At 39.8% G+C, this 26146-nt stretch overlaps 1 long non-coding RNA gene across 2 annotated transcripts in view; it reads left to right on the top strand.

Annotated features, from left to right (window-relative positions):
• LOC138921817 (uncharacterized) overlaps positions 1-13761 on the top strand; it is a 34664-nt gene extending 20903 nt beyond the window's left edge. For both annotated transcript variants that reach the window (XR_011434679.1, XR_011434682.1), the window contains 2 exons: positions 9030-9134; positions 13045-13761. This is a non-coding gene — a long non-coding RNA (uncharacterized lncRNA). The remainder of the gene's footprint in view (positions 1-9029; positions 9135-13044) is intronic.
• The last annotated feature ends 12385 nt before the right edge of the window (positions 13762-26146 follow it).

Below are 26146 nucleotides of genomic sequence, written 5' to 3' on the forward strand. Positions count from 1 at the left end.
CCCTTGCTTCTTTGCAACACTGGCTCCAGATTCAAAGTCCTGGACGGGAGTCCGAGGTTAGCTGAGCCTAAGTCACATGCTGGCTCCCAGACTGCCGGGGTTCAGGGAAAGGGAGCGTCTGGCATTTTCAATTTCCTCAGAGGAAGGTGGGTCCTGCCTCCCATCACAACTCACACAATCGGGATCCCCCATCACACGCTTTCCCTGAGCAATCTCATCCTGCCCCTTGGCTTTAAATACTCCAACATAATGATGGCTCCCAAATTTCTATCTCTAGCCAACATCTCTACTGAGCTCCAGACTCATGTCTACATACCGACATGACATCTCCATTCAGATATCCAATCAACAACTCAAGTTTATCACGGCAGACAGCAAATTCTTAATCCCTCCCTCTCCACCTCTGCAAACCTACATCTCTCTCAGACTTTCCTGCCTCGGTAAACAGCACCACAAATCACTCAAGCCCAACTCCTAGGGATTGCCTCCCACTCCTCTCTTTCTCCCATCCTCCACATCTAATCCATAACGCCGTCCTATGGTTTCTACCTCCAAAATATACTATCTCAGATTGCCTCTCTTCTCAGCACCTCCAACAATACCACTGTAGTCCAAGCCATCAGCCTCTTTTTGCCTGCAACAGCCTCCTGTGCCGTTCGGGATCTTCTTTTGTAAGGATCTGCTAAACAGTTTTCCAAAGTGGTTTACCATTTTATATCCCCACCAATAGTGTGAGGTTTCCCATTGCTCCACATCTTTGCTAGCATTTTATGCTGTCAGTGTTTTCCATTTTGGCCATTCTAGAGAGTGTGAAATGGTATCTCATTGCAGTTTTAGTTTACATTTCCCTCATGACTAATAATGTTGAGAACTTTTCATGGCTTTTTTGGTCCTTCGATCACCTTCTTTTGTAAAGTGTCTATTCAAATATTGTGCTCAATTTTCTATTGGTTTTTTTGTGTTTCATCCTTTGTCAGTTATATGTATTATGAATATTTTTTCCCAGTCTATGGCTTGACTTCATTTTCTTGACATTGTCTTTTGATGAGGAGAAAATTTCAATTTTGATGAAGTTTCATTTATCTTTCTTTTTTCTTTTATGTCAGTGCTTTCTAGATCTTGTCTAAGAAACTATCGCCTATCCTTAGATCATGAAAATATTCTCCTATGTATTCTTCTGGAAGCTTTATAGTTTTAACTATATCTAACTTCAGGTAGGTATATGATGCATCCCAAATTAATTTTTAAGTACCTGGTGAGGTATTGGGTCAAGTTGCAGTTTTTTTCCATAAGAATATCTAGCTGTTCTCAGTACTATTTGTTAAAAAGACTATTCTTTCCCCATTTAACTGTCTTTGCTGAAAATCAATTGAATATTGAATATTCAATTCAATATATATATATATATATATATATATACGTAGACTCTCTATCCTGTTCCATTGATCCGTTTGTCTGTCTCTATGCCAGTACTACACAGTAGCTTTAGAGTATTAATTCAGACAGTGTGCATCATACAAAGTTTTTCTTTTTCAAGATTGTTTTGGCTAGATCCTTTGCATTTTCATATAAATATTAGAATCAACTTGTCAATTTCTACAATCTAGCTATAATCTGCTGGGATTATAAATGAGACTGTGTCAAGTCCACATATCAATCTGGGGACAACTGACATCCTGACAATATTGATTCTTTCAATTCATCAACCTGATGTATCTTTCCATTTATTTAGGTCTCCTTTAATTTCTTTCAGTAAAGTGTTTTATTTTTCAGTCGAGAGAGCTTGAATATCTTTTATTAGATTTTTTCTGAGTGTTTGAAGTTTTTTTGATGCTGTAATAAATAATAATATTCTCATTTTTCATTGCTAGCATATAGAAATACAATTAATTTTGTATATTGACCTTGCATCCTGTGACCTTGCTTGATTTGCTTATTAGCTCTAGTAATTTTTTGTACATTCCTTAGACTTTTTTCTATACACAATTATGTTATCTGAATGAAAACTTTTACTTCTTCCCTTCCAATTTGTATGCCTTTTCTTTCTTTTTCTTGACTTATTGCCCTGGGTAGGACCTTCAGTATTATGTTGAATAAAATTGATAGGAGTGGACATCCTTGCCTTGTTACCAATCTTAGGGGAAAAGTACTCAATAGTTCATCAGTAAATATGATGGTATATAAGTCTCAAAAAGAGTACTTTGGTTACTGTGTGAGAAAAAGGACTCAACGGATAAGAAAGCCTAGATAGAGAAATTTGTGATTCAGAATTATATGGATGGTATTTAAAGCACGAGTCCTGAGGAATAACCAAACTTAGAAGTTGGGTAATAATAATAAATCAATAGCAGGACTGGGAAAATGAAAAAGATGCCACCAGAAGACCAGAAATAATAATAGATAATATTTATTGAGTGCTTACTATTTACCATGAACTATTCTAAGCTTTTGTGTGTGTGTATTATCATATTTACTCCTCGCATGAATAAAAGAAGAGGGGGATACAGCAAAAGACACTGAAGGAGAAGCTTGAAGAAAGCCACGATGTGGAATGTCACGGAAACCAAGAAAAGAGATTGTCCTAAGAAAGAATGACTGACCTCTGGATATTACTGAGAGACTAAATAACATAAGAACAGAAGAATGTTCCTTTGATTCGCCAACATGGAAGTTGGCTGCCTCAGCAAGAGTGGTTTCGGTAGAGTCTGGAAGATAGATTGGAGTGAGCTGAGGGGTGGATGGGAGCTGAGGAGGAAGAGGCAGTGTGAGTACAATCATGTGTTACTTAACAATAGGGATGCGTTCTGAGAAATGCGTTGTTAGGTGATTTCGTCCTTGTGTGAACATCATAGAGTGTACTTACACCAATCTAGATAGTATAGCCTACTACACACCTAGGGTGTATGACACTAATCTTATGGGACCACCGTTGTATGTGCAGTCCGTCGTTGAGTGAAACATCGTTATGCAGCCCGGGACTGTAGATGAGTCTTTGGATAAGTTGGCCTGTGAAGGGCGCAGGAAAAAAGAGTATCAGATAGAGAGGGCTGTGGGGTCAACGGAGGGATGTTCACGCCTCCAGTGTTCCTGCCACACTGTCCTCATAGCTCTCCCAAACTTGGCTTTGCCCATACAGTTCTTTCCACATGCAAAGTTCTGTCTCCACTCTTCTCCACCTGACAAGCTCTTATCCTTTAAGATCCATCTCAGATGTCCCCTCCTCTGTGAGGACTTGGTTAAGTCAAGGTAAAGTGGGCCACTTTCTCTACCATGTCCTTAAGTACCACGTACACACTTCTGTTAGAGCCCTCAGCACGTGGATTATAATGGAATCCTTGTGTTTGACCCAGTGCAGAGGGCAGGTCTTACTCATTTTTGCTCATTCCTTTGTTAAAAATCCTCCATTGGAAATGGGTAACTGGTTACAAAGGTGTGGTCAGCTTGTGAAAATTCACCAAGCTCTACACTTACACTCAACAAAAAGGGTTTTTTTAATGCACAAAAAATAGGAAAATAAAAAACTCTTTCCTTGCCCCATTTCCTTCAGGTTAAAATCCAGTTACTGAGCACCTCCTGTATTTCCAGCACTGTGCTAGGTCCTTGGGTGATCCCAGCAGGCACATTTTGGCCTCCTTGTCCCTCTCCAGCTCTTAGTTTATGCTGGCTGGAGGCTGGAGAGATCATAAACATGTCCTGCTCTAGGACTGCGGGCTCCAGAATGGGCAAATCCTTGCTTGGCTTTGAGGGGTACTTTACAAGGAGTTCAAAAATGCCGGATAAACAAAGAGGACGAATTTACAAATGTTTTTTATACTTCTGTTAATATATTCTGGAAGTTGCAGGACCTTTTGCAGTATTATCTTCATATTTCACGTTCTGCTTGTGAGCCACGTGTCATTAACCAACAATGGCCAAGTTCTGAGAAACTGAATCACGGACCAATGTGACGGAAAGGTCTACCTACCTTTTTAAGGTTCAACACAGATTTTTCACGTGTTTCTCCAAAAATAAAGAAGCAAACATGTTATTTCTTTGTTTGTAGCATTGGAGTGTATTACTCACACTTAATCTGTGTTTAGCAATCTGGAATGGGGCCTTACGGGTGTTTGAATTCCTGGAGCCCTTCCACATTTCCGGACTTCAATTGAGTGAGAGGAACACTCTACAAGAGTAGCCATCTGTAAACAGGGAAAATCAACCCGTATTAAGCAAATAGAATCCGAATATGGCTTGTGTAACAGTCCAGTTTTGAAGTCAAACCCTAGCTAAATGTCTAGCTTCAGCTAAATTGTTCAACTTCCCTGCTCCTTCGGCTCTCCATCTTATAAAATGGAGCTAATACTTTAATACTTACGATTATTAATTAGAAGGAACATGCTAACAACCGTAGAACGGTTTGCTAGAAGGAAGTATGATTACCCGTATGAATCACTTTATCTGAAGGAAAGATAATATTTCTGTCCTCCAATTACAAAACCTCCTTAAGTGTTTTTAGGTAGAAGTCTTTAAGAAGACATAGGGACAATGGGTGAATTTTATGGTATGTAAATGATACCTCAATAAAGCTACTTGAAAAAAAACACATAGATCAACGTAAGCACAATGTCCCCAGTCTAATAGGACCCATGAGAGAAATTTCTCTCAGGCTTCTATGCCAGGAAAAGCTGCACTTATCCTGAGCAAAACGATGGCTTATCTTCTAGACAATATGAACTTGATCTTGCTTCCTTCTTTCCTTTGTCCACCACACAGCCCATATCTAGGTTTGTGATCCACTTGGAGCCTTTCAGCATCCTGTTTGAACTTTACTTTCGCTTTCGTTTTTTTCCTACCCATACTTTCCCCTAGTCTTGAACTTTATGTATTGACGACTTTTTTATCCTGTTACATACAGCACATGAATTTGTGTGACCCATGTCACATCCTCTTTGGAAGTAGGAAGTATGTGACTGACCAAACTACTACCTTAATGACTTATTAACAGAGGAGGGCAGTGAGAACTTAACAAATATTACTCGGTGTTGAAAACACCATCCCTGCTAACCGTGTTAGAGAAAGTGAAGGGAGAATGGACTCAAGCTCCATTTGGCTTACCAGGCTAATTGGCCATAATAATCTTTAAGGATAGGTCTGCACATAACCACTGCGTTCAAGTATTCAGTTGGATATCTGTAAAATTTTTAAAGCCAAGGCTAATTTATTATACTTCCAGACGTTTCACATTTCTCACTGACAACATGCACCCATCTGCCCAATGAAAGTTCACAGGGAAAGAGTCAGCCTGAAACAGCAGGCCAAGCAACGGTAGACTCTAAGCGACCTTTTCATTTTCTCAGTGCACTTAGAATCAGAATCGCACCCCTCCTCGTGGGCCGGAGCTGGCCCTTGTCTGTCTCTTTGTCCTCGTTCCCTTCCAATCTGCCTTCTGTTCACTGGGCCACACTGGCCTCCTTTCTAGAAATGACCAGCTTTTTCCCATCTTGGAGACTTTAGATTTCTGTTGCGACTGCTTGGAGTGTTCCTTCCCCAGCTCTGGGCTTGGCCAGTTCCTTCTCACCCACGAGGCCTCAGCTGGAATAGGCCTTCTCTGACCATCCTTTGTTCCTTTGTTTGTTTCTTTTATCATAACCCACAGTTAGGTTAATTTTTTTGTCTGCTTGTTTTTAGTCTGTCTCCCTCACTAGACGGAAAACTTCTCAGGGCAAGGCTGTCTTATTCATATGAAAAATGTTGGCCTTCCATAGCAGTACTCCTGACTCTTACCATGCCTCCCTGTTCATTCCCATCATGGCTCTACTCGCAATCGGAAATGCTCTTTGTTTTCTTGTTTATGGTCTGGCTGTCCCTACTTGACTGTGAGCTCCACGAGGGCAGGGAACAGGTCTGTATTATCTACTTCCATATCCTTAGTACCCAGCACAGGCCCTGACACTAGATAAATGACAGAGCCTTAGCATTTGTGTTTAGGACAAATCACCACGGTCACCTCTTCCTGAGTAAACACTGCCTGCTTTTAGCTGTCTAGTGCAGAATTGCAATCGTGATGGCTGCTGATTCCAAAGACATCTCATCTGTTCGGGCTGCTGTAACAAATTCCCACAGACTGGGAGGCCGATGAACAACAGACATTGCTTTCTCACAGTTCCGGAGGCTGAGAAGTCCAAGATCAAGACCCCGGCTGATCTGGTGTCTGAGGAGGGCCTCTTCCTTGTTCTAAGATGGCTGTCTTCTCGCTGTGTCCTCACATGGTGGAGGGGGCAAAGGCGCTCTCCGGGGTCTCTTTTATAAGGGCACTAGTCCCATGCATGAGGGGTCCCCTCCCGTGACCTAGTCACCTCCCAAAGGCCCCACCTCCTAATACCATCACCTCAGGGATTAGGATTTCAACACATGGATTTGGAGGGGATGCCAACATTCAGTCTGTAGCAAAAGGAGTAAGAATAAACAAGAAATGAGCTTTTCCATTCCTGTTCTGCACCTAAATCACGGAGGACTTAAGCACAGCCTTTGAACGCCGTCCTAGGAACGCAGAAGTGCATAAGCAAATGTTTGTGGAAAACTATGGAGACTGAACAACTATTTGTGTTACTTAGCAGCTGTATTGTTGAGAGAAATATTTTATTCCTTGTGTGCTCTGTGAAAATACAAACGGTCTCTCATTTTTGAGCACCTCCCAACTCTTAATTTAAAAAATCTTTTTCATATTACAAAAGCAGCCATGAAACCAAACCGTATAACGCAAACTACATTGACTAGCTTAGAAGTTCTGGAGGGTAACAGGAATTAACAGGGTTAACGGCTACAAGTGGGAGCAAACTGAGAGGGTCCCAAATTTTGAAGGAGATACTCTGTGAGGTGGGGCAGCTGCTGAGTGTCATGGCGGAGTGGACCTGGCTGGGGATATTGGGAAATCGATGAGGGCAGGTGGAGAGGAAGGTGTGGAAACCAAGTCCAGTCCCCACCTCGCACCCCACCGCCACTAGTGTGATTCTTGGCTTCCTATCCTGCATTTGGCTTCCTGCCTTGGTAACTTGTCTTCATGCCGTTAATAGCTATTTTTTGTTTTGTAGGTACAATGTCATGTCATACTTAAATAAAAGACCCTAAACTTAAGTATCTAGGGATTTTCAACCACCACACATGGATGAATTCATTTAGTTATAACCTGCCTAGCAATCGCTGAGATGGTGGGCTTTATATAGAATCCAGCTTTGCTTGTGTCCACTGGAACTTCTGCTTAAAAGTTCAATCTTCAGAGTTCCAAGAGGATTTGGGAAGTGGGTTTGCAGACTAAATACACACTCAGTTGTTTTCAGCTAGAGGGTAACCAACATCTCTTCCTCGTTTTCGAACATATTGATGCAGAACTCTTTTGGCACTGCTTATACAGTTGTGTAACTTGATATAATACTTCTCAGGCACTTAGCCTCTTGAACTATTGCTTTCTCAGATTCCAACTAAGCCTGTGGGGATTCTGTACAATATTCTGTTAAAACACCTTGTTTGAAAATATCGAGATCATGGTCTTTCAACCCTGCATTTGTTCAGGGCCTATTTGCTAAAGATAAACACAATGGAATCTTGGAAACCCTAAAGCTCTTAGGTCCAAAGAGAAGCAGTCCTACCCACCAGCACCTCCAACCCTTTACCTGGGAATATACACATAGCATCACAGATCTTGTCTGCGCTCCCAAAGCAAGGTGTCGCCCTGCTTTCCGTAAGATTAAGCGGGTCTCAGTCTATTCCTTTCACTCTCTAGTCTTTTCTTGGGAAAGGGGAGACAAGAGTGATGTGCTTATTGTTTTGTCGCATATTGAAGGAAGCATTCATTTTATAAATAAGCATCACCTTAGGAACTAGAAAGAACGCAATTTGGCCTTGCAAAAATGTGTTAAGATTTATCCAGCCATTCACTCAATAAATATTTATCAAGCTTCTACAGGTGCCAGGCAGTGTGCTAGATGCTGGGGATAGAGCAGTGAACAAAACAGACAAGGTCCCTACTCTGAAGGAGATAACATTCTCATGAGATGCCTAACAGAAGACGATCTTTGTGACTATGAATTAAATAATTCTGGTCGAACATTTCTTTGCCTGACGAGCCTAGTTTGGACCCTTCTTATCTTTTGTCAGGGCTATTGCATTATCCTTCTCATTCAGTTCCAACCCTCCCCAGGTCAACCTTCACAGAGCATCCAGAGTCAGATTTTTTTATAGTTCCATAATTAAAACATGTATCTGGGGCCGGTCTGGTGGTGCAGTGGTTAAGTGCACACATTCCGATTTGGCAGCCCGGGTTCGCCGGTTTGGATCCCGGGTGCAGACATGGCACCGCTTGGCAAAGCCATGCTGTAGTAGGCATCCCACATATAAAGTAGAGGAAGATGGGCACAGGTGTTAGCTCAGGGCCAGTCTTCCTCAGCAAAAAAAAAAAAAAGAGAGAGAGAAGGATTGGCAGCACATGTTAGCTCAGGGCTAATCTTCCTCAAAAAAATTTAAAAAAATGTGTATCAATATAATATACAAATATTAAAAAAAATTCAGCATGAAATATCACATAATGAAAAACCACAGTCCCCTACCCACCTTTTACCACACCCTAGTTCTGCTCCACAGAAGGAAACTCTTAAATACTTTTAGCTATTCTAGTAATTATGACCACACTTCACTACAGTACAGTTTCATTGGTGTTTCTAGACTCATCAGTTTCAGACATCATCTGTTGACTTCTTGTTATGCTAGAAGAGCACTAAATAGATGAAGATCTAACAACCGTACGCTCTATAGGTGTATCATAATTGTATTTTAAAATAAAACAAAGATTTTCGTTAATACAAATACATTAACGTAATTTATTGTGGAGTCAAATAATAGAATATGGTTATTTTTTCTTTCCTGTAATGTGCGTTTTCCTGGAACTCCTAATTACCTTTTGTTTTGGTTTCTTTTCCCTTTTTCCCCTATATCCTAAGTTCTTTCTAACTTCCCCATAATATTAGATAGCTCATCATGTCCTCTTTTTTTCTCAGGACTCCCCTTCCTAGGCTCCCCCATCTTCCTGCACCAGTCTGGACCGGTTGCTCGTTAGGCCTGCTGCACAGTTGTCATTCTGAAACTCCAGACCACTCTTCCGGGTGAGATGCAGTTTCCTGAATCCCGGTTCTTCTCCAGTCTTGTTTTATTCCTTCATTTTGCTGGAGCATATCTGCCAGTAGTTTCTAAGAAAGATGCGTGAGAGAGAAAGTTTCTGATTCCCTGCATTTCTTGCACTGAATTCACGGTTCAATATTATTTTCCTTCATATTTTTTTGTGAAATTGCTCAATTATCTTCTAGCATCTAGTGTTGCTCTTGAGAAGCCTGATACTGTTCTGAATCTCCTTTGTATTACTTATGACTCCTTTTCTGAGAGGTTTACGAGCTTTTGGCAATCCCAATTGTTCTGAGGTTTTAACCTCTTCTGTGCTGTGCCTGGTGTCTTCAAGCCATGAGCCTCTCTAGTTCCTTTGCTCAGATCTCTCACTTGAGGACAAGATGTATAGTTGGCACTGTGTGATACAGGGTGCAGGTGAGGGTGGGAGTGGAGGTGGGGTGGGGGCCAAGGGTATCTGTCTAAAGCAATTCTGATCATGTAACTTCCCTACTCAAAAGCCTTTATGTGTCTCTCTTGCCCAGTAAGGCAAGCACAAACTCTTTAGCATGGCATTCAATGCCCTCCAGGATATGGCCTAACTTACCTGTCTTGCCTTAGGGGGTCACTACACCCTAGTTTTTACCTCCAGTCCAACTGGGGTAACTGACATTTCCTAAACGCAATAGATGCTTCTCACTTCCATTGTTTCTGCTGCGCGTTGCTACCTGCATCCCACCCTCGTCCCCACACACAGCTAGAATGCCTTTGTCACTGAACTCTCCCTGTCGAAATCCTCCTACCCGTCAATGCCCCAAATGGTACATCCTGCATTAACAACTGATCTTGTCGTCGTCATAACTTTTGGTACCTCTTCGGGTTCAGTCTTCACTTTGTCCCATGCATTACAGTCACTGATGCACATGTACTGTCCTGAAAGCTCTCTGAGACAGTACTGATGTACAGTTTAGTTCTCTGGCTCCAAAGGCACTTAGCACAGTGCATGACATCTGGTAGGTACTCTATCAGTGTTTGTAAAATAAATACATCTGAAATTTCTGTAAATGTGGAAGAATACTATCACATTTTAGCAGCTTTATTGAGATATAATTCACATACCAGACAATCATCCATTTAAAGTGTACAATTCAATGGTTTTTAGTATGTTGATAGGATTGTGCAACCATCACCATAATCAGTTTTAGAACATTTTCATCACCCCTAAAGGAAACCCTGTAGCCATTAGCAGACACTCCCATTTCCCCCCAAACCCTCAGCCCTGGGCAACTAATCTACTTCCTGTCTCTAGAGATTAGACTGTTCTGGACATTTCGTACGAATGGAACCATAAATATGTGGCTTTTTGTGACTGGTTACTTTTACTTAGCATGTTTGCAAAGTTCATCCATATTGCAGCATGCATCAGTACTTCATTCCTTTTTATTGACGTATAATATTCCATTGTATGAATATACCACATTTTGTTTATCCACTCGTTGGGTGAATGACATTTAATTTGTTTACACTTTTCAGCTATTATGAACAGTGTTGCCATGAACATTATTTTTTTTTTTTGGTGGACGTATGCTTTAATTTCTCTTGGAGATATACCTAGGGGTAAAATAGCTGGGACATCTGACAACTCCATGCTTAACTTTTTGCGGAACTGCCAAACGGTTTTCCAAAGTGGCTGCACCATTTTGCAATTCCACCAGTAACGTATGAAGGTTCCAATTTCTCCACATCCTCGTGAACCCTGGTTATTGTCTGTCTTTTTTATTATAACCACCCTAGTAGGTGTGAAGCGGTATCTCGTTATCGTTTTCATCTTCATTTCCCTAGTGGCTAAAGATGTTGAGCATCTTTTCACATGCTTACTGGCCATTGGTATATCTTCCTTGAAGAAATATCTACTCAGATCCTTTGCCAATTTTTAAAAATTATTTCTAATTGTATAAAATATACATAACATAAAATTGACCATCTTAACCACTTTTAAGTGTACAATTCAGTGACATTAAATACATTCACATTGTTGTGCAACTATTATCCCCATCCATCTCCAGAACATCTTGCAAAACTGAAACTCTGTACCCCTTAAACAATAACTCCCCATTTTCCCCTCCTGCTAGCCTTTGGCAACCACCATTCTACTTGCTGTCTCTATGAATTTGATTACTCTGGGTACTTCATATAAGTGGAATCAGGCAGTATTTGTCTTTTGGGGGCTGGCTTATTTCACTTAGCATAATGTCCTCGAGGTTCATCTGTGCTGTAGCATGTGACAAGATTTCCTTCTGTTTTAAGGTTGAATAATATTCCATGGTATGTATATACTCCATTTAATTTCTCCATTCATCCATCAATGGATGCTTGGGTTGCTTCCACCTCTTGGCTACCATGAATATTGCTTCTATGAGCATGTGTGTACAAATATCTCTTTGAGAGCCTGCTTTCAATTCCTTTGGGTATATACTCAGCAGAGGAATTGCTGGGTCATATGGTAATTCTATGTTTAGTTTTTTGAAGAACCTCGATACTGTTTTTCTTGGTGGTTCCATCATTTTACATTCCCACCAACAGTGTACAAGGGTTCCAATTTCTCTACAACCTTCTCCAAGATTTGTTATTTTCTTTTCTTTAATGATTTCTTACTTTACTATTTTCAGTTTTATTGAGATATAATTTACATATCAGATTGCCTTAGTTTAAGGTATACAACATAATGATTTGATATAGTACATATTGCAAAGTGATTAGCACAGTAAGTTTAGTTGACACCCATTACCTCCTATAGTTACAATTTTTTTCCCTTGTGATGAGAATTTTTAAGATCTACTCTCTCATTGTGGTTTTGGTTTGCATTTCCCTAGTAATTAGTGATTTTGAGCATCTTTTCATGTGCTTACTGGCCATTTGTATGCCTTCTTTGGAGAAATGTCTATTCAAGTCCTTTGTCCATGTTTTACTTGAGTTCTCTTTTTATCATTGAGTTGTAAGTGTTCTTTATATATTCGGTATACAAGCACCATCCCAGATACATGATTTACAAATGTTTTCTCACATTTTCTGGGGTTTTTTTTTTTTCACTTCTTTGATGGTGCCCTTTTGAAGCACGGAAGTTGTTAGTTTTGATTAAGTCCAATTTATTTTTTTCTTTTGTCACTTTTGCTTTGGTGTCACATCTAAGAAGGTTTTGCCTAAGCCAAGGTCACCAAGATTTGCTCCTATATTTTCTTCCAAGAGTTTTGTAGTTCAGCTCTTACACTTAGATCTTTGATCCATTTTGAGTTAATATTTGTATATGATGTGAGATAGATGTTCATCCTTTTGCATTTGGATATCCAACTGTCCCAGCACCATTTGTTGAAGAGACTATCCTTTCCCCATTGAATGGTCTTGATACCCTTGTTGAAAATCAATTGATCATAGATGTATAGGTTAATTTCTTGACTGTCAATTCCATTCCATTGTTCTACATGTGTATACTTATGCCAGTACCATACTGTTTTGATTGTGGTAGCTTTGCAATAAGTTCTAATGTTGAGAAGTGTGGGTCTTCCAAATTTATTCTTCTTTTTCAGTGTTGTTTTGGCTATTTGGGACCCCTTGTGATTCCATATGAATGCGAGGATGGGCTTTGACATGTCTGCAAAAACGGCTGTTGAAATTTTTATAAGGATTGCATTGAATTTGTGGATTGGTTGGGGAGCGTTACCATCTTAACAATATTAAATCTTCTGCCCCATGAATGTGGAATGTCTTTTCATTTATTTAGGTCTTTAATTTCTTTGTACAATGTTTTGTACTTTTCAGAGTACAAATTTTACACTTCTCTTATTAAATTTATTTCTACATATTTTATTCTTTTGGATTCTATTGTAAATGAGGTTTTTTTTTTTTTTTTTGAGGAAGACCGGCCCTGAATTAACTACTGCCAGTCCTCCTCTTTTTGCTGAGGAAGGCTGGCCCTGAGCTAACATCCATGCCCATCCTCCTCTACTTTATGTGTGGAACACCTACCACAGCATGGCTTTTGCCAAGCAGAGCTATGTCCGCACCGGGATCTGAACTGGTGAACCCCGGGCCTCCAAGAAGCGGAATGTGCGGACTTAACTGCTGCACCACCAGGCCGGCCCCTGTAAATGAAATTTTTAAAAATTTTACTTTCAGGTTGTTACTGTAACATTTTGAATAAGAGGTAAAAAATCACCACAATCAACCTCTAAGTTTAAAATCAAAGGTTGTTAATATTTTTACCTTGTTATTTTTAGGGATTCCAATGTTTTACAATGGTCTGCACTGAAATACAGCTTTAAAAATTATTCCATTAGCATGTTTTGGTAATGTGGAAACAATCGACTTCACTCATGGATTTAATATTATCATAAAATTTCCAAGCCAACTCCTGTCTGTGTGACAAAAGTTAATGTGAAACCGCTCACTTTGGTTCTTCCAGAAACTTGTCTGTTAATAGTTAAAGTATTTAATGTGCTTCTTGGATGAGTGGGTATTTCTATAGAGTTCTTTTTCTAGAGGACATGGAAAATTCCTGGGTGCTGGTATAAAGCTCCTCCTTTGCTTAATGAACTGAGAATCTGATCCAATGAGATTAAAGTTTTCTCAAAGACCAAGATCTGGACTCTGCTGGTAAAGTGCTGGGTGAATTTTGATTTTTATACTAGACGTAAATTCACACCAACCCTTCACCTGCGGAGGTTAGTCTCTCCACCTCTTCTCCATCCTGGCCTTAACACATCGCAGCCAGCACACTCTCTTCTCTGTAGATTGCTGCCTCCCCTTGCTCCGTGTTTAATTAAATAATGAACAATTTATCCAAACATCTAGGATATTGGTCAGAACTCAAGTACACAGTGAACATTAATTTATTTTACTTGAAACGATGTCTTCTTTTGATCTTAAGAAAAAGGTTTCTATACTAATCAAGGTTTTAAGATGTTTACCCAGATTTTGTGTCAACTTTTAAAAAGAAATTTCAAAGGCTGGAGGCATTTGAGAAGTTGGAAGGAACCTTAGAAGGCCAGGGCAATGGTCTGTGAGCCAAGTTCAGCCTGTAGACGTATTTGATTTGGCTCTTTGGTATTTTAAAACTATTTAGATTAGTTGCCAACGTTGAAAAATCAGGCAGTTTCACGTACAAATCTGGATTTCTGGCTTTTCTTGAAAAAAATGATAAGCTTGACCCTGTCAGGCCCACACTGCCTCATGGCACATATGGAGGCATGTGGGCTCCGGTTTGTCAGGATCCTCCCTGCCTGAGCTGCCCGGCCCCAGGGGGCCTTTGAGCCTGTGACTCCTGAGCTAGTTCAATCCTCTCCCGGGGTTTGGAGGAATCATTACTGCCCAAAATTAGTCAACAGCTCATTAGTTACCAATTTCTCAATTTGTTTTGACTCGAATGCCTAGAGTATTATTTATAAAACAGACGAAATTAGAGAAGGGCTAATTATTCTAAATGTTCAAAGGATTTTCTTGCTTGAATGGCATCCTCATTGATATATTTAGACTTTTTAAATGTAATTAATGGACAGAGGAGCTAAAGGAGTCAAAGCTAAACAAAGATCAATTGCATCGCATCGCAAAACAGTCAAATGTGCTCTGAATCATCGTTTAAAACCCATCTCCCAGCTTAACTCTCACCTCCTCTTTAAAATTTTTCTTTGTTTTTCTCCTCTACTTCTGAACCCCTATGATTTACTTCCATATCTGGGTAACAAGTAAATTAGTACTTAATCATTTGGTCATTCAATAAAGATTCATTTTGGTACTTGCTAGATGCCAGGGACTGTTCTAGGCCTTTGGCATAGCACAAAGAACAAGAGAAACAAAACCCCCTTGTGCAGCTTACACGCTAGTGGGACAGAGACAATAAGTGAATAAACAAGACCAGTTCTGATAGTTATCGGCACTGTGAAGACATAAAAACAGGATAATGTGACAGTGACCTAGGGGTGGATACTATTTAGATTGGGTGGTTAGAGAAGACTTGGTGATGAGGAACAAGTCATATGAGGGTGTGGGGGCAGATTGTTCTAGGCAGAGAGAAAAGCAAGCATAAACGCCCCAGAGTGGAAATAAGCTTAGTGTGTTCAATGAAGGAAAGGCCAGTGTAGCTGGAGCGCAGGGAAAGAGGGGGAGACCAGTAGGCGCTGAGACGGGGGAGGAAGGCAAGGGCCAGGCAAGCAAGGCCTTGTAGGTCATGGCAGCAAGTTTAGATTGTATTCTGCTTTAGAAGTCATTGGAGAGGTGTCCATGACATTGGCCATGCGTTATATTTCTTCTGAGACTTCCACAGCAGACTTCACAGTGCTAGGCATATAGTAGTAAGTGAATAAATACTTAATTCATTGACCAATTGATTACTGGGTCACAGACACCGGATAATCTTCTGGAAGCAGGGTGTCACAAGGAGAACTTGGTATGGCAGGGCTTAGGAATACCCCATTTGCAAAAGATAATTTCCCTAGGATAAAACAAGGGGAATAGAAATAAGTGTGAGGAGTCCTTTAGTCTTCACATGGTGTCATGAGAACTCTTAATGCTTCTATGGAAAAGAGAGCAAGCCTGCAACTCAGGGCCTCGAAGGAGAAAGGGGAAGTTATAATTGGATGTCATCAGCGTCCATCCTCTTGGGCATAAACGATAGAAACAGGGCTCCTCAAAGAGAAGGAGCAGTGATCAGCTGGGGCTCCACTGTTGGCTATGGACGAGCCTCTTATCATCTGGCCCTTGGAGGACTGTGGGCGGCAGTTAGTGTGAGTGGGGTGTGTGTGTGTGTGCGAGTGTGTGTGTGCATGAGGGGTTGGCCTGTGGAATCTGCTCAGGCCGTTGAAATAGTTCAGAAGTTAAGACAGCCCTCTCCCAATAGAAGTCAGAGAAGCCAACGCTGGTCACATCTGATGATTACTAAATAGTACCTTGAGTGAAAACTAAAGGGGCTCCACTGAGAACTCCTTCTGGCTCCACTCGCAGAGTTCTGAGCCTTCCATTCACCAATTTATTCAAAGTGACAGGGAAAAGAGAATCTTGCAGATGTATGATCAAAAATTCCCTGCAAACAATTATGCAAGACAATGGCAAATCATGAGCCAATATCTCTAAAAAATTATGTGCAACGTGAGGAACTCGTACAGGACAAGAAGTCTATGTATGCAGCATAGTGGCATCAGAGTGCCTGGGTTTGAATACCAGTAACCCCTCTTAATAACTGTGTGACTCTTGGCAAGTTGCTTAACCTCTCTGAACCTTCCCCATCTATAAAGTAGGATAGGGCCAGCCCTGGTGGCCTAGTGGTTAAGTCCAGTGTGCTCTGCTTCAGTGGCCTAGGTTCGGTTCCCAGGTACAGACCTACACCACTCATCTGTCAGCGGCCATGCTGTGGCAGCAGCTCACATACAAAAAGAGGAGGATTGGCAGCGGGTGTTAGCTCAAGGCGACTTCTCCTCAGCAAATAAATAAATAAATAAACAAATATAGAATAATGTAGTACCTCCTTCATAGGGTTACTGTAAGGATTCAATGAGACTACGCAAGTAAAGCTCTTAAAACAATGCCAGGCACAGAGTAGTCAACAAACAATATTTTTCTTTCTTTCTTTATTCCTGCCTTATTTTAAAAAACACAGAATTAAAACCATTTACATTTATACTGAATTTGCAGCAACTAACAATGTGCTATCTGAGCTAAGATATTTGGGGGTGAGGCAGAAAAGCAAAAGTAACTCCTTAAACTGATGGTAATTTCGGTCGCTGTCTTCATGAGCTTTGTAGAGTAGCATTTCTTGCTCAATTCCCAAATATAGGCCTAATCTCCACCAAGAAGGGCTCTCGCTCCTAAATCATTCCGGTCTAAAAAACAAGTCAAGAATTTATTCGCCTCCATTTTTGTTCAATTTCGCCAAAACCATTAGTCAATAAACAACATAAATTATCTAGCTCTTCAGAATCCGACTGCTGTTAAGATCCAGGCGACTCCAAGCTCGGTTCAAACCCAGGCTGGGAGGAGCTCTGCAGGCTCGTACCATAAGCATATATGGCAGAAGTTTGCATGTGGCAATCTGGGCTAAGAAAGTAACTGCACTGACGTGATTTAACCCCAAACAGGACAAACGTGCCAAGCCAAAGCTGGCTTTTCCTCAGTGGGTCTCTCTGGCCTCCCTCGGCTCTCCTAATTCTAAAACAGGAACATTAGCCTATGCTGTGTATGACTGCATTTTGAAAAAAAATGCAGCTTGCAGTTATCAGTGGCTTTTGGTTCTGGAGTCACAGAAAAATAGTTGAATATTACATTTAAGTATTCTGAACATGTTATGTGCTTTCGTTTTGAATTGCTTTTTCTCCGATGATATTTGTTTGTGCTTAAACAGTGAACAACTGAAAAATTAATGGGTGAAAAGTAATGTTTAATTAACTCGCTTTTATCAGACACCAGGTCCGCTGCTATATTTAGTAACTGAACTAATAGAGAAAGCCGCCGCAGAATTAGTCAGCACATCAGCCTGCTAAATATCAAAGAGGAGAGGAGGCCTTTTGTCTTAGCGTTCAACCAGAGACTGAAAATGCATCTAATTTTAGCCTTTCCAGGGTAGGATAAAAAGATGTGAAACACAATAATCACGAAAAATGTCACACACAGCCTAAGTACACATTCGTCAGAGGAGAAATTCTGGGAGAGTGACAGCCTAAGAGGTCTGTCCAGAAGCCAGAATTCATCATCACAAGTGAACTCTTTAAAATAATTTACCATTAAAAAAGCCAGGACTCTCATCTATGCAAGAGGTCCTAGGGATTAATACAAAATATGGAGTAGGTGACAGGGTTCTTTTCTAGAAGCAGTTTCCTGTGGTCTGCTTTAGCATGTAAGGGCTCCAGGGTATCATCAGTGCAATCAAAGGGAAGGATTAAAGAAATAAAAGGAAAGCTCTCTTATCCAGGTGAGTTTTTATTTTCTGTAGAAAAGCTTCTTTTATCTTGAGAGTGTATATCCAGGTATAGGTTGGAGAGGAGGAAGTGGGGGAGATGGGCCCTCCTTCAAGAAAGCCTAGCAATCCTAATATATTTTAAAGGTTTTATAGCATTGCGAAGGCAAAGTGCACATTTGTAATAAACAAAGTGTAAAGAGAAAAAAACTGTGAGCTTTGGTTAGCTATGCTAATTTCTTTAACTTTCTGTTGTATCCAAAGACCCTGGACCAGTGCTCGGCACATAGTAGGTTCTCAATAAATATTTGTTGAATAAATGAATGAAGGTTTCCTGTCAATACGGTAAAATGAGCATATGCATAATTCTTCTTCTTCAAACACATAGGAATGATCTATAAGGTCTTTAAAGATATATTTAAAAGCACATAATGATCAAATGTGAGAGGAAAATCAGCATGGACCTAAACAGAGAGAGAAGCCACAGTGGTAAGCCGCGCACAGTTGAGGCCAGGGCTTCAGGTCCGTGGGGGCATGGCAACAATGCCCAGTGTGTGGAACCAGGATCCTAGTGTGAAGCCAGGGCCTAGGATCATGGCTCCCTGGCAGCCGTGGCTGAAAGAGCTCTGCCTACCCCCTGGGATTGGGCCAGGGTCTCCGGCTTGCCTTAGGCAGCAGCTGAAGCAGAGAACTCTAACATGAGACCTATATCTGAGTTTGTGCCACGTGGGTATGGGCATTAGAACTGCTAAATTTTGCAGGAAGAAGCTCTAAGCTGAGACACTGTTAACTTGAGGAGCCAGACCTGAGGCAACTGAGAAACCAGACCCACAAGGATGGGCGTGTTGAAGAAAATCCCCATTGAAGGCTAGCTTCCAAACGAAACTGTGAAACTTATGGGAAGTTGGACACCATGAAAAGTGGTCAACACGGCCAATATCTGAGGAAATGGAGATAAGAGAATAATCTAAAAGGACTTTCAAACAAGCTTATATAAAATCTTCAGACTATGTTGTGTTTGCAAGATGCATAATACTTCATATAGTACCCTACCTTTTGTATAAGAAAGAAAGGGGAATATGCATATATGTATCTGCTAATATCTGCAAAATATACTTTGCAGGAAGGACAAACAGGAAATTAGGAGCTGGCCCCGTGGCCGAGTGATTAAGTTCACGTGCTCTGCTTCAGCGGCCCAGGGTTTCTCCGGTTCGGATCCTGGGTGCGGACATGGCACCACTCGTCAGGCCATGCTGAGGCGGTGTTCCACATACCACAACTAGAAGGACCTACAACTAAATATACAATGGTGTACTGGGGGGATTTGGGCAGAAAAAGCAGAAAAAAAAAAAGGATTGGCAACAGTTGTTAGCTCAGGTGCCAATCTTTAAAAAAAAAAAATGGATGGACCTTGATGGAATTATAAGTGAAATAAGCCAGATAGAGAAGGACAATCTCTGTATGACTCCACTCATATGAGGAATTTAAAAACGTAGACAAAGAGAACAGTTTAGTGGATACCAGGGGAAAGGTGGGGTGGGGGGTGGGCACAAAGGGTGAAGTGGTGCACCTACAACACGACTGACAAACGATAATGTACAACTGAAATTTCACAAGATTGTAACCTATCATTAACTCAATAAAAGTTAAATTAAAAAAAAAGAAATTAATTGCCAAAATGGGTGTGAATAGGATGCAAGGGAGGGCAATGGGACTTCTCTGAATATATTTTTGTATATTTTGTCTAATTACATTAATATTTTGCATATTCAAAAAATAAATTTGAATTAATATGAGAAAAAAACTAAAATTCAATATAAACAAATAAATTAACTTAAGTGCATATCACACTGAAAATATGACTATGCAGCAAAATAAAAAGGAATTACTCTAATAACTTTTGACACAGTATTTGTATACCCTCAGTGGGATGTATTATACAGATTTGAAAAATAGCTGCAAAGCAATCTTGAACATTTTTAGTAGGTTTATTATTGGTAATATATTGCTACAGCAATTTTGAAGCTATCATGTATGTATTATTGAATTGAGCAAATAAATAAATACACTACAAATGAGTGAATATATTGGGAGTCAGGGTTCTCACTGTAGGTAAAGGGAAATACAAACTATGTTATGGAGGAAGGAGAAGAAGAACCATATGGGATTGGATTGAAATATAACTATTAGTATGAACTCATGATTTAGAAATATATATCTGTCTACTAAAAGGGCCTAGAAGTAACGGCATTCCAGTCGCAATGAGCACACAGCACCTAGATCTTGTGTTCTAAATACCACATGCCTCAGGTTGGGTTCTCTGGAAACAGACACTGGGGAGGAGCTTGAAGTACAAGATATTTACTAGGGATCAGCAAAAGTATAAAGATAGGGGAGGAAGCAGGATTGAGAAGAGAAAAAAGATTGTAAGCCTGACAAAGCTTCAGTCAACCCAGCAGAGAGCTCTGGAACTGGTATTTTGCCCCAACAGAGCGCTCCACATCAAGTTGAAAAGCTGGGCCTTTATACCCCTGTCTCAGTCGCTAGATGTGGGCTCATGTGGGCTGCCTCAGGAGGGCAGGAGCAAAGGTGAAGAGGTTTTGCAGCTGAGGTAGATGCTGAAGGAGCTGACAGCTGGAGGCTGCCCACTGACCACAGGCCCCACAGCTGGGAAGCAAGTCCTTTCCTGAAGGCTGATCTCCATGTCCACCACGCTGTTCCCCACTAAAAGGAGCCAGCTCTCCTTGTAGAAGTGGCTCATTCCACATCCAGGGCAAGGAAAGTACAAAGTGAGCTTGGAATATCTAGTTATGTGAGAAAGCAAGGAAATGCTCAAAAACTGATAGACTCATGTAAAAAAAGACACAGTAGCCAGCTAGAAGGGGCCTCCACTAGCCAAATTTGGGATAATTTGAGCATCAAAATGATTAAGGACAGGAATGAATTATAACACATTGAATAATAATAAATAAAGAACGTGTGAGTCCATATTGATACTGAAAAAAAGTTCCAAAAAAGTGGAAGGAGAAGGGAAAGTTCTTGTTTATAGGAGAAGTCTAACTGAGAAATGTAGAAGAAATGACGGAAATAGAAAATGATTTTATAACCACCATAGCAATAACTGATTCAGGCAAAACTCATCAATGGATGCTAAAACCATGAGGTGAAAGCATGTTGAGGAATAGGATATTCACACAGTCTCAAAATATCACTTCACAGTTTCCTTATTAATTACAAGGAGAAAAGGAACCCTTAAAATGGAAAAGTCTGGTGGAAGCCACCTGAACCAAGTGATGAAACCTCACATTGCAATAAGGAGACAAGCTGACATCACGTGCCTTCTGATGCGATGGACTAAGAAGAACACATCACGTAGGGACATTGTATTCCTGCCAAAATGTAAACAGTCAGGCAAATCCAAATTGAGGGACATTCTAGAAGAAAAACTGACGGGGACTCTTCAAAATGTCAATATCATGAAAACAAAAACAGGGCTGGGAAATAATTCTTAATCAAAGCAGACTAAAGAGACATGACATGCAATGCTTGATTCTTGATTGGATTCTCGATTAAAAACAGCTATAAAGGGTATAATTGGAACAACTAGGGAATTTGATTGTGGCTACAAATTTAATGAGATTATATCAATGTTAAATTTCCCAAGTGTGACGATAATTGTACAGTGATTATGTAGGCATATACCCTAATTTTTAGGAAATTCATGTTAAAGTATTTAGGGGTGAAGTGTCATGTCATCTGCCACTACAACTATCAAATAGTTCAAATAGATAGAGATACAGACATCTACAAACAGATAAAGCAAATGTGGAAAAATATTAGCAACTGATGAATCTAGGTGAAGGGTACACGGGTTTTCATTATACTGTTTTTGCAACTTTGCTAAAGGTTTGAAATATTTCAAAATAAAAAGCCAAGAAAAACAAACAAAAATACAAAAAACCCCAAAATTTCCAAAGATAAAAAGGGAAATTAGCACACATATAACTATAATAATAATTATGAAATCAGAACATGCAATAAGAAATCAATTGAAAAAGAGAAGAAACCAATTAGATAAAGAATAGAAAAACAATGTAACAAAACAAAAAGACATTTCTTTGAAAATATCAACAAAATTTAAAGCCTTCAGTTGGACTGACCAAGGGAAAAATATAAAAGACTCAAACTACTAAAATCAGAAATGAAGGAAGGTACATTACTACTGACCTTACAGAAATTAAAACCATTATAAGTGACTACTGTAAACAAATATATGCCAACAAATTAGATAACCCAGATGAAATAGAAAAAAATCTAGAAAGACACAAACTACTAAAACTGACTCAAAACAATGAGGAAACTTGAATAGAGCTATGATAAGTAAAGAGATTGAATGTATAATTTTAAAAATGCACACAAAGAAAAGCCCAGGACTAGATGGCTTCACCACTGAATTTTTTTTTAAGATTTTATTTTTCCTTTTTCTCCCCAAAGTCCCCCAGTACACAGTTGTGCATTTTCAGTTGTGGGTCCTTCCAGTTGTGGCATGTGGGACGCCATCTCAGCAAGGCTTGATGAGCAGTGCCATGTCCACGCCCAGGATTCGAACCTGTGAAACCCTGGGCTGCCGAAGCAGAGCATGTGAACTTAACCACTCAGCCACGGGGCCAGCCCCTTCACCAGTGAATTTTATCAAACATTTAAAGAAGAATTAATATCAATTCTTCAGAAACTCTTCCAAAAAATAAAAGAGGAAGAAGCACTTCTTAACTCATTCTATGAAGCCAGTGTTAGCCTGATAATAAAGCCAAACAAAGACACCACAAGTAAAGAAAACTATACACCAATATCTCTGATGGATATAGATGCAAAATTCCTCAACAAAATCATAGCAAAGTGAATCCAGCAACACATAAACATATGAAAAGTGTTATACACCTGACCAAGTGGGATTTATGCCAGGAATGCAAGGTTAATTTAACATCAGAAAAACAGTTAATGTAATACAACATATCAATAGAATCAATAGAATTGATATAGAATATATCGATAGAATACAGGATCCACGATCATCTCAATACACTCAGAAAAAGCATTTGACAAAATCCAACATCCCTCATGATAAAAACACTCAACAAAACAGCAACAGAGAGGATCTTCCTCTATAAAAAACCCACAGCTAACATTATACTTACTGGTGGAAACCCAAAAGCTTTCCCTCTAAGATCAGGTACTGGACAAGGATGCCCATTCTTACCACTTCTGCTCACCGTTGTACTGGAGGTTCCAGCCAGTGCAATCACACAAGAAAAAGAAATAAAAGGAATCTAGAATAGAAAGAAAGAAGTAAAACTATCACTACTTGCAAATAACATGATCTTGTATGTGAAAGATCCTGCAGAATCTACAAACAAACCTATAAGAACTAATAAACAAATTCAACAAAACTGAAGGGTACAAGATCAACATGTAAAAATCAATTGTAATTCTTCACACTAGCAATGAACAATCCAATAGTGAAATTAAGAAAACAATTCCAGGGGCTGGCCCCATGGCCGAGTGGTTAAGTTCGCGTGCTCCGCTTTGGGGGCCCAGGGTTTCTCCGGTTCAGATCCTGGGTGCGGACATGGCACCACTCATCAGGTCATGCTGAGGCAGCATCCCACATGCCACAACTAGAGGGACCCACAACTAAGAATATACAACTATGTACCAGGGGGCTTTGGGGAGAAAAAGGAAAAATAAAATCTTTAAAAAAGAAAACAATTCCATGGGGCTGGCCCCATGGCCAAGTGGTTAAGTTCGCACGCTCTGCTTTGGTGGCCCAGGGTTTCACTGGTTTGGATCCTGGGTAAAGACATGGCACTGCTCGTCAGGCCACATTGAAGCAGTGTCCCACATGCCACAACTAGAAGGACCCACAACTAAAATATACAACTAAGTACTGGGGGGATTTGGGGAGAAAAAGGAAAAATAAAATCTTTTAAAAAAAAGAAAGAAAACAATTCCACTTATAACAGCAATCACAAGAATAAAATACTCAGGAATAAATTTAACAAAAAAAAGTATAAAACCTACATGCTGAAAACCATAACATAGTGCTTAAAGAAGGCCTAAATAAATTGAAAGACATCCCATGTTCATGGATTAGAAGACTTAATTTGTGAAAATGACAATACTTCCCAAATTGATCTACAAATTTAATACAATTCCTATCAAAATCCCAGCTCATTTTTTTGCAGAAATTGACAAAAATTATTGGTCATCAGGGAAATGCAAGTCAAAACCACAATGAGATACCATTTCAGACACACTGGCATGACCACATTAAAAAAGACAGACAATAGTAAGTGTTGACAAGAATGTGGAGAAATTAGAACTCTCATACATTCTGTTGGGTACGGTACAGCCACTTTGGAAAACAGTTTGGTAGTTCCTTAAAAGCTTAAACATAGAGTTACCATTTGACCCAGCAGTTACACTCCTAGGAATGTATCCAAGAGAATCAAGAACATATGTCCATACAAAAACCTGTACACAAATATTCATAGCAGCATTATCCATAATAGCCAAAAAGTGGAAACAACTCAAATGTCCTTCAACTGATGAGTGGATAAACAAAATATCCATACAATGGCCTATTATACAGGAATATAAAGGATGAACCTTGAAAACATTATGCTAAGTGAAAGAAGCCAGACACGAAAGGCCACATATTGTATAACTTCATCTATATGAAACATCCAGAATAGGCAAATACACAGAGAGGAAATGTAGATTAATGGTTGGCAGGAGCTGGCAGGGGCACTTGGGGGATGGGAACTAACCGGGGAAGTGACTCCTAGCGGGGCTTCTTTTTGGGTGATAAAATTGTCCTGGAATTAGATAGTGGCGATGGTTGCACAATTCTGTGAATATGCTACAAACCAATACATTATATACTTTAAAAGGGTGAATTTTAGGGTAGTTTAATTCTATCTTAAATAGAAAAACAAACAGGTGTTAGATAAGGCTGCAATGGCAATCATATTGCAGTACATAAATGTATCAAGTCAACATATTGTACAAAAGCAACATGCTGTGCAAAACAAAATAAAAAACTGGAACGAAAATCACAAACAACAAAAACACGAGAGCAGGGGGTGGCGGTGGGAGACAATGTTTGGGAGGAGGACAGAGATACTCATTGCATTGGGCTAAATGATATAAATAGAATGTATAACTTGTAAAATGATGGTGGCGGGGAGAGAAAGAGAGGAATAAATAAAGCCGTGATGTTGAGTCAAACGGATAAAACTAAGCTACAGAATGATATATACTAATGGCAGCAGTAGTGTACTTTAAATATAAAATCATAAACAAAACCAACTCATAATAGCTGTTGACTCAGAACTGGGGTGGAACTGAAGGCAGTGCCAATATTAAATATTTATCTGTAATATTTAATTTTTTATTTGCCAAAAGAGAGACCTAAAGTAAATATGAACTGTTAACAGCTGTTAATTCTGAGCTGTGGGAGCATGAGTGTTTGGTTTATTATTCTTTGTACTTTTCTTTTTTTAACGTCTGAAAGTTAAAAAAAATACAGAGGGAAATGTCCTGAATTAGATTTTCAGCCCACTTTTATTGATTTCATGTGTAGTCTTGACGAAGTCACAAGCTTTTTTTAACATGCTTTTCAGACGGTAAAAACATTATCAATTGTACTTGTATAAAAATGGGCATGTCAAGGCAGAAAGGTGGGGAAGGAATCAAATATTTGCTGAATACCCAGTATATGTCTGACATCGTACTAGGTACTTTACGTGTAGTAGGTAACATAATTCCATCCTCATATTAATCCTGTGATTTAGATAATGCCAGTCCAAAATTGCAGATGTCGAAACTGGGACGAGGTAAATTAAGTCAAACTAGGTTACAAATATTATTGGAGATACATGAAGACTTGCCAGGAGTCTGTGGGCAAATTCAGTTGTAAAGAAAATTAATTTCTAGACACTCAACTTCTTAGAATTGATCTCCTGAGAACACTGAGTCTCTGGCAAGCAGGTTCTCCTTTTCCACCTCCTTTTTCTCAGC

This window comes from Equus caballus, chromosome X (assembly GCF_041296265.1).
Source record: "Equus caballus isolate H_3958 breed thoroughbred chromosome X, TB-T2T, whole genome shotgun sequence".
Classification (NCBI taxonomy): domain Eukaryota; kingdom Metazoa; phylum Chordata; class Mammalia; order Perissodactyla; family Equidae; genus Equus; species Equus caballus.